The following is a 13,465-nucleotide window of genomic DNA, read 5'->3' on the forward strand; positions in this document are numbered from 1 at the left end:
TGTTTTAATCTAGTAACACTCAAATATAAAAAAGTTATATCGATAAAACGAAACTTGCCAGCAAACAATTCTAAGCATACAGGAATCAATTTCAAAAAATTTACGACCCTATTTTGATTATAATCGCTTCCTGTATAAAGATACTTTTATGTGGCACTCATTGTATTTTTAATCTTTTTATCTTAACTGGCAACTAACATGTCAATCTCGACAAAAAAGTATATCTACTAAATAAATAATTTTTCAAACTATTTCAAACTAGTTTGGAAAACAGTTTGAATTTTCAAACCTGTACGATTGACCAGTTTGACTTGACTTGAATTATTTGTCAGAAAGATTGACTTGAGTTTGACTTGAAATTAAGTCAAACTCAAGTCAAGTTTAAACATTTAAGTCAAACTTGAGCAACTCTAAGGGCCGGTTGTTCGAACGCTAATCAACAATGATCACTATCAAATATTTAATTACTGTCACCAAAACTGTCAATGTCAACTTTTATTGGGTTGATGAAAACATAGTTGATTAAAATTATGAGATTAGTTAATCAATTAACATAACAATTATTAACATAATTGATTAAGTAATTTCATAATTGTAATCAATTATATTTTCAGCAACCCAAACAAAGTTGACATTGACAGTTGGTGACAGTAATTAAATATTTGATAATGATCATTACTGATTAGCGTTTGAACAACCGGCCCTTAGTGTAATTAAATTACATTACAAAAAGAACGCTCGAAAGTTATGTATATGTAAACAAACGAATTTTTAAGAAAACATGGAAATGATTTCGTGAACATATGACCAAGATACTAGAAGAATTTAGTGTAACTAATAGATTCATGAAATAATAACGAATGACAGAAGGAATACTTGATCTTATAGAACAAAAGACCACATACAGAAGGCAGACGAATACAGAAGAAATGAAAGAGAAATAAAACAAAAAATTCGAGTAACTAAAGAAGAGTTAATCACAGATCGATGACCAGAAATGGAAGAATTAGAAAATAAACATAATTTTATTATGTTCAATATTCACAAGATTGTTTATGAAGTGTCTGGCCTATATTATAATAAAACAAACACTAAAGTTATTGATGGATTCGACCGTTACTTGATGGAAGTTCATTTTATGTAACAATAAAACACTGAAAATGTTTGTTTTCTATATTTCCACAAAATTTATTACAACTATGTGACTGCAGCTGTTTCGGCAGAGTGCCTTTCTCAAGTGATTTAGATTACTATGGGTTTGTCTTTTTAAAGTCTTTAACTGAAGAGGTTGAGGAGTGGGGAGCTGTTTGTCTCGAGTTGGTCATTCAGAATTATATCTGTATTTTTCAATTTATTAATTTCCATGGATTCTACTAAATATAGTTTAAGGCCTTTATTTTGAATATGCAGAATTTGAAACTGTTCATTAAAAGAATGATTACGATCTAGAAGGTGAAGTACGTATGTTAAAGTGTCTGTTTTTCTATTGTTGAAAGCCCTTTCGTGTTCGGCTATCCGTTTGTCAAAGGTTCTGCCAGTTTGACCGATGTAAGTTTTCGGACAGTCACCACAAGTTAGTTTGTAAACACCACTCTGTAGTTGTTTTCTCTTTCGGCTCTTATTATTCTTATATATTTGCTTAAGTTGTTGTTAGTTCTGAAAGCTGGTGTTATTCCTTTCTTTTTTATGTATTATTATGCTATTTTATGCTATTTTTGTTGTTATCTTGCCAGTATATGTGATAGAGCAGAAGGTACTGGGTTCTTTCTGTAATGGTGGATAGACTAATTTCAGGGCTTTTTTATGGAGTTTTTGGTTTAAAATGTTATTAATTGTTTGTTCGTTATAGCCATTGTTTACTGATATTTGTTCTGCTCTTATTGTTCTTAATATATTTGCTTAAGTTGTTGTTAGTTCTGAGAGCTGGTGTTATTCCTTTCTTTTTATGTATCTGGCTATTTTTGTTGTTATCTTGCCAGTTTATGTGATGGAGCAGAAGGTACTGGGTTCTTTCTGTGGTGGTGGATAAACTAATTTCAGGGCTTTTTTATGGAGTTTTTGGTTTAAAATTTTATTCATTGTTTGTTCGTTATAGCCATTGTTTACTGCTATTTGTTTAACGATGTTCAGTTGTATTTCGAAGTTATTTTTTGACATGGGAATTTCTTTCAGTCTATGTATCATGCTATGATAGGCTGCTAATTTGTGTTGTGTAGAATGGGATGATGAATTATGTATAGTTTATATGTACTAAATCTACCTCAAATAATTTGTAAGCGTTAAGATGTCTTATTTTTTTGTATAAAAACGGCGCCGCACATGAAAAAAAGACAAGAATGATTTTTTGTCGTTAATTGAACGAGGGATGCAAAAATGATTTTTAATCTTACGTTTCTCAGTGGCGTACTATTTTTTTTTCTTTAAAATATTCAGACCATTACCTGTACGGGCGCCAATGGTGAATATAAAATTATTCTGTCACCTTTAAAAGAGGTAATTTTAAACATTTGTTGTAGCTTTGCACCTAGTTAAAATCTTTTTAGTAATATTTTCTGTTATTATTCTACTTTGGTATTATTATATTGGAGAGTTCTTGATAATGTATAAAGAAATGAAAAATATGCTCGAAGATGTTCTATTTTTTCGCATAAAAACGGTGCACCACAAAAAAATACAAGAAAGATTCTATTTCGTAAATTAAACTTGGAATACAAAAATAATTTTTAATTTGAAATATCTCAGTGGCGTACCATTTTTTTCTTTAAAAGAATTCAGACCATTACCCTTAGGCGCGCCAATGATGAATGTAAAATTGTTATTTGTTTGCCAAAAAAATGAGCAATATTCACCTCTTAAAATACACCAAATGTTATTTTCATATCTCAACCGGTCTTAGAGCAATAAAAAATTGGCAGTTTGAAATAACAATTTCAACACCCTGTATCTCGCAAACAAAGTATAAACATACGTTTATAAAGCAAACTGCCATTATTTTTTCATGTAGAATTATCCCTTAAAGTTTTTCATGCTTATTTACTAACACCCTGTATATGATTTCTATCAGTTTTATGATATCCAGTGGTAAATTTTTGTCATATAGTAGGTGTAATAAATGTTTTAAACACAAAGAAATATTTATGTGTACAAAAGAAGACAAAAGTAGAAATGAGAAATCCATAAAATTGCCTGTACTATGATATTTCGTAACTTCAAAACCGTTGTTCGTTGTTTATATCCAATTCTGCCCATAAACTCCAAATAACTAGACAATCGAAAATAACCAGTATGATGTAACTGAAAAAGGCTCTGAAGACTGATTTAACTTTGGAGGGATCAGTGAATATCGTGACTTTTAAATTTAAATCATTATGAAAATAAATGATATTGATTAGATTTTCAACGATCAGCTGGCAGGTGGATGTTGAATGCGAAGTTCTCAGTGATCGCGAAGGTTAGAAGGATAATAACATTGGTCAATGCATTTTTTAAAATGCTTAATTTATTGGTTACAAGAATTCCATCTTGTTTGATTTGTTAACTTATGAATACGAGTAGCGATTAAAATATTTAAATCATCATCATTCTCTTTTCCTTATCCCTATGCGGGGTCGGCTTTCCTAATTGCATTTCTCCATACAATTGCGTCATATCAATATTAATCCCCGTTACAAACATGTCTTGCCTAATCGTCTCCCTCCACGTCTTCTTTGGTCTTTCTCTCCTTACTCCTTCCAGGAATCTGCACTTCAGCAATTCTTCGTATAGGGTGATTAGCGTCTCGAACATGACCAAACCATCTCAACCTATGCTCTCTCATTTTGGCATCAATTGGTGCCACACCTAGACTTCCCCTAATATACTTCTTTTTAATTTTATCCTTTTTTGTCACTCTACTCATCCATCTAAGCATTCTCATTTCCGCCACATGCATTCGTTGTTCCTCTTTCTTTTTCACTACCCAACATTCAGTTCCGTACATCATAGCCGGTCTTATGGCTGTTTTATAGAAATTTCCCTTTAACTTCATTGGAATTTTCCTGTCACACAGCACACCACTCGCTTCCTTCCACTTCATCCATCCAGCCCTAATTCTACTGCATGCATCTCCATCTATTTCTCCATTACTCTGTAATACCGATCCCAGGTACTTAAAACTATTGCTTTTTACAATCAGTTCACCATCCAAAGATACCATTTTATTTGTAGTAACTCCATCTTTAAATGAACATTGCAAATATTCTGTCTTTGTCCTACTAAGTTTTAAACCTTTTTCCTCCAGAGCTTGTCTCCACTGTTCCAGTTTTTGTTGTAAGTCTCTTTCACTATTTCATACTAACACGACATCATCAGCATACATTAAGCACCATGGAATGTTACCCTGTAGTTTCGCTGTTATCTGGTCCAAAACTAATGAGAATAAATACGGACTAACCACAGAGCCTTGGTGCAATCCTACTTTCAAATGAAATTTATTAGTCTCTCCCACACCTGTCCTAACACTAGTCGTTACTACCTCATACATATCCCTCACAATCTTTACATATTCACCAGGGACTCCTTTCTTATTGAGTGCACACCACAGAATCTCTCGAGGAACTCTACCATGTGCTTTCTCAAGATCAATGAATACGATATGAGCGTTTGTTTCTTTACTCCTGTATTTTTCCATCAACTGCCTTATAATGAAAATTGCATCTGTTGTTGATCTACCCTGCATAAAGCCAAACTGATTCTCGGATATTTCGGTCTCTTCAGGTATCCGTCTATCAATTACTCTCTGCCATATTTTCATGGTGTGGTTAAGTAGTTTTATAGCCCTGTAGTTTGTACACTGCTGTATATCTCCCTTGTTTTTGTAGACAGGTACTAGTACACTGCTTCTCCATTCGTCTGGCATTTGTCCGACTTCCATAATTCTATTAAATAGACCTGCTAGCCACCTTGTTCCCGTCTCTCCCAATGCTCTCCATACTTCCCCAGGAATATCATCTGGTCCTACCGCTTTTCCTTTCTTTATTTTTTGAAGCGCTTGAGCCACTTCCTCGATGGTTATTTTGGTGACAATTGCCGCTACTGTCTCCGTTGACTCTACAGGCTGTCTGTCAAATTATTCATTTAATAAGCTGTCAAAGTACTTTCTCCATCTCTTTTTGACATCCCTTTCGTGAACTAGTATTTTATTATTTTCATCTCGGATACATCTAATCTGATTAAAATCTTTTGCTCTCTTTGCTCTCTGTTTGGCTATTTTATATATCTTCGTTTCGCCTTCCCTGGTATCAATTTGATCGTATAGGTTTAAATACGCTTCTGCTTTGGCTTTTGCTACTGCTACTTTCGCTTCCTTTTTCGCCACCATATAGTTTTGAAGATCTGTGTCGGATCTGGTTTCTTGCCACTTTTTATATAATTTTCCCCTCTCTTTTATGTTTCCTTGTACTTCGTTTGACCACCACCAAGTCTCTTTATCCTCAAACTTTTTTCCTGACGTTTTCCCAAGTATTTCAATAGCAGTCTCTCTAATACTACTGGCCATTTTTCTCCAAATTGTTTTAGGGCTTCCTGTCATGTTCCAACATATTTTGTCTACTATTCTTTTCCTGAATAGACCTTCTTTCTCATCTTTTAGCATCCACTACTTGATTTTTTAGTTAAAATTTGATTGATAAAAGTTTGATTAAAATATTTAAATAAAACTCTTAAAAGTCATACTTATGGTAGGGGAGCAAAGTATGCTAAATGTGCAGTCACTCGAGCGCTTTGGGGACCTATTGGCTTGTGATTATTAGGTCCTAAAACCAAAAAAAGTTAAGTAAAATTTTCCATTTTAGCGGGCGCTTGCCATTTTTTAATTTAATTTTCCATTTCCATTAATCGTTTTTTCCGAATATAGCGCCATCTATCCATAATTCGAAAAAATGTTTCGAATAAAAGTTGCTTATTTTTATGCAGAGAATTCAAACCTGCAATAAAAAATGGGGGCTCCCATTTAAGATTTTAAAGTAACCCCCCACCCCACCTCCGTGGGGGGTCACGTTTAGTACCATTCGATATATTTTTCAAAAATATTAAATAAGTGTATTTTGCAGTTTTTCGATCTGATGTTTATTTTGCTAAATATCGCGGGATTTGTATTTAAAATTTAAAATCTACCCCCACCCCTCTCTGTGAGGGGTCGTGTTTGGTATCTATCGATAGATTTTTGAAAAATATTGAACGTGTAGTTTTTAGTTTTTCGATCTGACGTTCATTTCGCGAAATATTCGCCTTTTTCTTGTGAAACTTTGTGACTCGCCAATTCCCTTACGCCTCGCTTAAATCGTCAGATTTTTTAAATATACACTGTTTTGCATGTACCTAACTTACCTTATCTTAATCTGACAATTTCGAGTATTTTTAAGGATAGATTTTTTTTTCGGGCCCCCCTAAACGAACTCCCCTGTGTTAAGAGCCAATATATGGCAGAGGTACATCTGCAGGGTACCACGTTTCTCCCCATATGATAATCTGACGCGCTCGAGTAACTGCAAAAATCCCCGCTTGGGCTCCCCTACCATTATTGCTGCAATCTAATCTAGATCAATGCGCATAGTCACTATACCTCAGCACTTGAAATATCGAAAAATTACTAGGGGATATTTTTCAACTGGAATATCTGGGTCCAAGGACCAAGTGTAGAGGATGTAGAGTAGTGAGGACCTTTCCAAGTCTTTTCTGGAAAGATCTGTTGATCGAATAATATGATTGTAGGCGCATGCAGCTTAGATGAGGCAGTTGTCTCTTGAGTTTTGATATTAGACCTTTGTGCAAGAACTTATCTAAGGCTTGAGAGATATCACGGAAGGCTACTGTACAATATTTCTTGTTCTTGAGATCATCTCTTGCGGGTCTAGCTACCCTATAAACCTGTTCAATTGTGCTGTATTCTTGTCGAAAACCGAATTGCTAATGTGGTAGGTATGTATTAGCTTTTTTCTGTAATAACAAGGTCTATTCAAACACTTTAGAGAGTAAAGATACAAGGCTAATAGGACGGTATAGGATGAAGGTTGGGTTTGCGTTGTTTTTGTTGAGTTTATGGATAAGGACGATTTGAGCTACCTTCCATTGGGAGAGGAAGTAGCACAATCTTAGGATAGCATTGAATATCGTAGCTTTTAAATTTAAATCATTATGAAAATAAATGATATATATTTATTATATTTCCAGAAATCAGCTGGCAGGTGGATACTGAATGCGAAGTTATCAGTGATCGCGAAGGTTAGAAGGACAATAACATTGGTCAATGCATTTTTTAAAATTCTATATTCGTTACAAGAATTGCATATTGTTTGATTTGTTAGCTTATAGTCCAAGTAATGAAGCTTAAAATAGGACAAAACCTCGCAATTTTTACAGAATGCATTGATTGGCTTGAAAATTTGAGAATAATTAGTGGATAGTCCAAGGATCAAAATCTATATGTTGCCAAAAGGCACTTTTACCATGGAATGGTTGCCACTCCATCTCGGGGGTGAAATTTTTTTTATATTTTGACCGCAAAAGTTGGTAAAAGCATTCATTATAAGCAAAAACATTCTATACATTTTTTTGAAAAAATTAATAGTTTTCGATTAATTCGCTATCGAAAGTGTTAGTTTTGTATCGAAAAAGTCAATTTTTACGGCAAAAATTGAGTGAATCTTAAATGAGTATACCATCGAAAAACATTGATTTTTTAGAAATAAAATGAACACTTTCGATAGCGAATAAATCGAAAACTATTAATTTTATCAAAAAAATATATAGAGCGTTTTTTGCTTAGAATGAATATTTTTATTAACTTTTGAGGTCAAAATATAATAAAAAATTTCCACTCCTAGATGGGGTGGCAACCACCCCCATGGTAAAAGCGCCTTTCGACGTCATATAGATTTTGATCCTTGGACTGTAAAAATTGCGAGGTGAAAAGCTTCGGTTCCTTGGCTATAAATGATATGCATAGATGTAAGAAAGAAAAGAATCTGAACGGCTCTCACAATATCAAATGTCAATAATTTAAAAATGATTTTAACATTGGTGGTTTATTCCTAATAATAATTTTGGAGAAGGTACGAAGTACGTACGAACATTTAGTACAATAAGCTTATTAAGTTTTTGTCCACTCTGTAAATTTATGTAATATGTATTATGGGCTTAAAGTCATGTGCGGACGCTCTTGCATATTGAGCTAGTCAATGAAGCTACTCACAAAACGAAAGCAGGTGTACAAGGAAGTAGCAAGACGGTTTTGAATAAGGAGATAAATCGGTAATTGTGCTCTTGTTCTGCTCCGTTTGGACGTTCTTTTGAAAATATTATTTGAATAATATGTTTCAAATTAAATTTGTAGAAGTCGATAAGACGGGGTAAGTGCGAGAGTAAACGAGAGAGCCATAGAGGCAGTAACATGCGCGAGCAATTAAGAAACAGAAACGAGGGGCATGGAAACGAGTGAATATTTGTGAATCTCAACTTTCTCCAATAGACTAAATTAATAAAATTAAACATCCCAAATTGGAATCATTATTTCCTAACGTCATTATAGCGTCAAGACTATTTTGCACATTACCGGTCTCAAAAGGGAAAAGATCGTTTAGCTTTCTTTCTCGCATAAAAAATCATATGGGATCTACAATGAAACAGAATCGGTTAACGGGCCTATCAACTTTGTGCATTGAGAATGATTTGGTAAAATCCTGCGATTTTTTGAAAATTATATACATCTTTGCCAATCAAAAAACTCGTAAAGTACCGGTGTTGTAAATATTTTCACTATGTATTATAAAAATATAATCAAAATGTAATAAAAGTTATATTTGAAATGTTTCTTATTACTGATAATTTTATTTCTATAAAAATTAAACAATTTTTTTCGCTCTTCACCTTTTGTCAGGGGCCCGCCCTTCACTTCTTACCGGGGCCCGCTCATCTCTCCCGGCGGCCCTGGGCATAACTCCCTTATTTGTCTCAGTTACATAAACGCCGAAAGCAGGATCTTCAACTTTGATAGGAGAGTACTGAATACCTCCAGAGGACATATCACAAGGTTTCCTTCTCCTCATCACATAGATGCATCCGTCAATCCAAGCAGATGTAGGTGCCGCCTGAGTTTACAATGGCTGGTAAGCCTACCGACCAGCAGAGAGCATTTTGCGGTTTAGAAGGAGAAGTTGGAAAATAAGACTTTTGCTAGCCTCACTATGTGGAGCCTAGACTATCTCATACCTTCACAAAGGGTTCAGGAGTCTGAGGCGCACAGGCAGAGTAGATGATTCCCGTTTTTCTAGGTCATTTGTTCTCTTCCATCTCTGTGGCCCGGTACCCATATCAATTTGGTCCTATTGGTAAGCGCAACCTCAGTCAAGGTTCTCTTCCACCCAAAAATTAGCTTAGGGCTGACTGTGGGCGCTTCTAAAGCCGTTAGCGCTGTCTGACTGTCAGAGCAGTTAGAAATGGTCTTGCCTGAGTTAGCCGTATCTGTTACCGAATAAACTCACATAGTATATCTTTTAAAATACTCCCTTTACTTAAGTATTGCTTATGTTATAATCAAAGCACGAATTTCCGGCACTCCTGGGTTTGACTAGGCAATCCTCAGGTCTGACTGACGGTCTTAGTCAAAGCCCGAAATAAATTACGGTTTCGGCCTTTGACTAGTCAAATCTAGGAGAGACTACGTTAGTCAGGCAAAGGTCGAAATTTAATTTAATGAAATCGGGGTTTGACTAGTCAAACCCCGATCAGCTATTAAAATGTCGTAATTTGTTAGATTAGGTTTAATAAAACGTCATTTTTTAATTGTAATATTTATTATTTTTATATTGTCGTAATTAAAATAAAAAATTAGTGTTTATTCTCGCATGTTGAGGATTTATCATTATGGCATTTAGAGTTGCACAATACATTTAACCTTCTACATGGTTTTGAAGAGCATTTCTTATCAGTGGTATTTTATAAATCCTTGTCCTCCAAATTTAGAATATTTTGTACCAATTTCTCTTAGAGACAGCTTAACTTCTGGAACATCTTCGATAAACTAGGAAAATTCTCTTTACATTCTCTTATTTGATTTCTTGAAAAAAGTGTGTTTATTGTTCCGTATTTCGTATCAACTCTATATAAACCGACAATTATTGTTTTATCTTGTATGATGCCTAAAATATTTCGAGAATCTCCTTGGCACGCGTTCTAGCATGCGTTGTGCAGAGACAGAAAAGAATAAAATAAATAAAGGAATGCGATTGAAGGTCTTCATGCTCAGCCTAATGCTATGAAACAATTAAGTAAAAAAATGTCCTCCAATTTCGATCGGAAAAACTGTAACAATACTCATCCCCAGCTTTGATAGAGGCAAAGGAGATGCTCGAAATATTTTGGATATCATACAAGATAAAACAATTGACGGTTTATATAGAGTTGGTACGAAATACCGAACAATAAACACACTTTTTTCAAGAAATCAAATAAGAGAATGCAAAGAGAAATTTCCTAATTTCGAAGATGTTCCAAACGTTAAGCTGTCTCTGTCTCTAAGAGAAATTAGTATAAAAGATTCTAAATTTGGAGGACAAGGATTTATAAAATGCTACCGCAATAAGAAATGCTCTTCCAAATTTCGTAAGTGTAAAAGGTCTAACGTTTTGTGCAACTCTAAATGCCATAATGCCTCAACATGTGAGAATAAACACTAACTTTTTTTATTTTGATTAAGACAATATAAAAATAATAAACATTAAAATTAAAAAATGGCGTTTTATTAAACCTAATCTAACAAATTACGACATTTTAATAGCTGATCGCGGTTTGACTAGTCAAACCCCGATTTCATAAAATTAAATTTCGACGTTTGCCTGACCAACTTAGTCTCTCCTAGGTTTGACTAGTCAAAGGCCGAAACTGTAATTTATTTCGGGCTTTGACTAAGACCGTCAGTCAGACCTAGTCAAACCTAGGAGTGCCTAAAATTCGGGCTTTGACTATAACACTTATATTACCTTTCTTTTTACATGACCAAGGTTAAGCTTTTACATACATACAACAAAATATCATCTGTATTATTAGACGTTACATTCCAGTTTGACTATTAAATAACTTATTGTACCACTTTTATTTTGTTTTGTGATTACCATTGCTAATTACCGTTAAAATAATTCGCAGTAATACAATTTTGCTTATCTAGTTTTACTTTATTTGCATAAATAATATATGCAATAATGAATTTTAAGTTTCTAAAAGAACAATGTGGACTATTTGAATGTTTTTGAATGCATATTTGAATTTTTACACACTCATAATTATTGATGAGCAATATTTTTAGGTAGGTCAACTCGAATCATAACAGAATTTATATTTCTCTACTAGGTACCATTATATCGCGTAGACCTGAAATAATTTTTAATATAAAAATGCGAGTTGTATACACGATTTTTTCTATGATCATTCGCAACAAAAAATATATTCAAATTTATTAATTTTGTAACGCAAACAAATTAAGTAGTTTGTCAGTTTGACAGTTTGTTTACATATTGAGAACTGTCAAAGCGTATGTATTTGACTCGCCATTGGTCACTGCGCGTGTGCCACCTTCATCACGAATGCCATATCGCGATTCTATTGGTTAAAAATCTGTATCATTATGAAGTTCATTATGATGCAGGTAGTGAAATCATAATTGATATATGTATTATACTAGTAGGGATGGCGGTTGTTGACAAAATACCGGTGTTCGGTTATACCGGTTTTTTTTAACTACGGTTTAACCTGCCGGTTATAAACGGTCAAAAAACCGGTTGTTCCAAAATCCGGTATTCGGTTTTTTTCAGTCACAGCCAATACCCAATAGGTAACATTTACATTGCACTTTAGCTTCCAATACTTCATTCGAATGGATATCAGTCCATATTAGTATATAAATCAGTCATCAGTCTTGTAAAATCGATTTCAGTCAGCTAAAAATTTCTCAATTAAGCGCGGGGGGCGAAACATTTTTCCCATTTTTTCTCTGAATTCAGTATTTTTTCCACTTATTTGGTTTTTCACCGGTTATTATTTTAAGCAGAAAAAACCGGTTATAACCGGGACAAAAAAACAACCGGAAAAACCGATTATTGCAGAGGAAAAAACCCGGTTTTAGGTTATAACCGGTAGGTTTTTCCCATCCCTATATTATAGTATGAGAATATAAAAATATAATTATTTAAATATAATTATTAAATCATTATTTACAATTCACAACACCCCTTGTAGGTCTATGGCAAAAATATACATTTAAATTGCTTTTTCTATTCTCATACTATAATATATCAATTATGATTTCACTACCTGTATCACAATTATGGAGACCTACACAGAGGAGAGGAATCGAGATAGGACGACCTTGAAATTTTTGTACACGATTTTGCCTGTTTGCTTGGTGCTTGGTTTCTCGGTAGGGCGGCGGTGGCGTAGAGATAGATGCTACTTTTGCATTGGAGTGAATGTGAAAATTTCGAAAATAATTAATTATTCGTAGTTAATATAAGATTATTGGTTTTGGTGGTTAATATTATTTAAATATGAGTGCCAAGAAAGCTTACACTAAAAGAACTTGCTTCGTACCGGGATTTATATCGAATTATCGTTCCGATAAAAAATTCAAAAGGGAACTTAATGAAGTTAATAAAGACTTTTTATAAATATTTGTCTTTATGTTATTTATAACGTTCATGGATTATACCTATTCGTTTGTATGTTATTTCCTTTGGTGTAAATAAAATTTGTCCCTATTATTGGTTTGTATTTTAACCTGAAAATTATAGTGATAATAGTAGGAGGATCTTGGAAAGTTTTTCTGTCGAAACAATGCATTTTTTGAGACAAAATATTTCACAAAAATTAACATTAATTTTATAAAAGTCAGACTATCGTCTGCGTAGTTTATAGACATATATTTTTATTAACTAAACTTAAACATCTGATAGGTAAGCTTTCAGAATATAGATAAATGATAGTATTCAAAAGAAAAAGCAGTTTAAATTTTGATAAAAAGAATAATTAAAAAGAATTGATCAATAAACTTCAAATTATTTAAATAACTTTTTAAACTTTTTAAAAACAATTACGTACAGTTAAGTCAATTTTTTCAACTAACAAACTTTTTGATATCAGTTACAAAGATATTAAAAAATTAATTTGCAGTTGAAATACCATTGGTATAAAAATGTGGCAGTTAGATAATGTGACAAAATATTTCCGCTTCAAAATAAGCTGTCCTACATATTAAAGTAAGGACAAATTTAAATTTGATGTCACATCTCCATCTACAATGGTATAAAAAGAATACACTTTTTACCACACGTCGATATGTTATAAAGTTAAAATAATTTGTTTTTTGGCATAAAACATATTCAGCTACAATCCACCAATAAATTAATGTCTAATTACGCTAAAAACAAAAATAAAATGA

The sequence above is a fragment of the Diabrotica virgifera genome, chromosome 9 (genome assembly GCF_917563875.1).
Source record: "Diabrotica virgifera virgifera chromosome 9, PGI_DIABVI_V3a".
Lineage (NCBI taxonomy): Eukaryota > Metazoa > Arthropoda > Insecta > Coleoptera > Chrysomelidae > Diabrotica > Diabrotica virgifera.